We start from the raw sequence: 791 nt of genomic DNA, 5'->3' as shown, positions 1-791 counted from the left end.
CTCGCGATATTAATAAGCTTTGTATCTTTAATAGCTCGATTAATATTTTTGCAATAAGAGAAATATTTTTTTTTTATTTTTATAAAGATAAATCTAAGTGTAATTAAGCAATATTTTATTCGCACGATTAAGTTCCAAATCGATAACATTCGTAAAAAAAAAATTAAATTTAAGAATTTCTTTTATATTATTGTGCTATTTTTCATTCCCTCGCGATATTAATAAGCTTTGTATCTTTAATAGCTCGATTAATATTTTTGCAATAAGAGAAATATTTTTTTTTTATTTTTATAAAGATAAATCTAAGTGTAATTAAGCAATATTTTATTCGCACGATTAAGTTCCAAATCGATAACATTCGTAAAAAAAAAATTAAATTTAAGAATTTCTTTTATATTATTGTGCTATTTTTCATTCCCTCGCGATATTAATAAGCTTTGTATCTTTAATAGCTCGATTAATATTTTTGCAATAAGAGAAATATTTTTTTTTTATTTTTATAAAGATAAATCTAAGTGTAATTAAGCAATATTTTATTCGCACGATTAAGTTCCAAATCGATAATATTCGTAAAAAAAAATTAAATTTAAGAATTTCTTTTCTTGGTTTGCTATATGTGCAAAAAATAATGAGAATTTAGCGCGCCAATTTATGAAAAATATAATAATCGGATGAATTGGAAATAATTATTCGCATTATTCCGAAGAATGATTCGTTTTTCATTATGCGATCATGGAAATGGCATAACAAAAATTATTACAATATCGTCCGAATATTCACTTGTCATATTC

The sequence above is a fragment of the Apis dorsata genome, unplaced genomic scaffold (assembly GCF_000469605.1).
Source record: "Apis dorsata unplaced genomic scaffold, Apis dorsata 1.3 scaffold_298, whole genome shotgun sequence".
Classification (NCBI taxonomy): Eukaryota; Metazoa; Arthropoda; class Insecta; order Hymenoptera; family Apidae; genus Apis; species Apis dorsata.
This window is presented reverse-complemented; position numbering follows the sequence as displayed.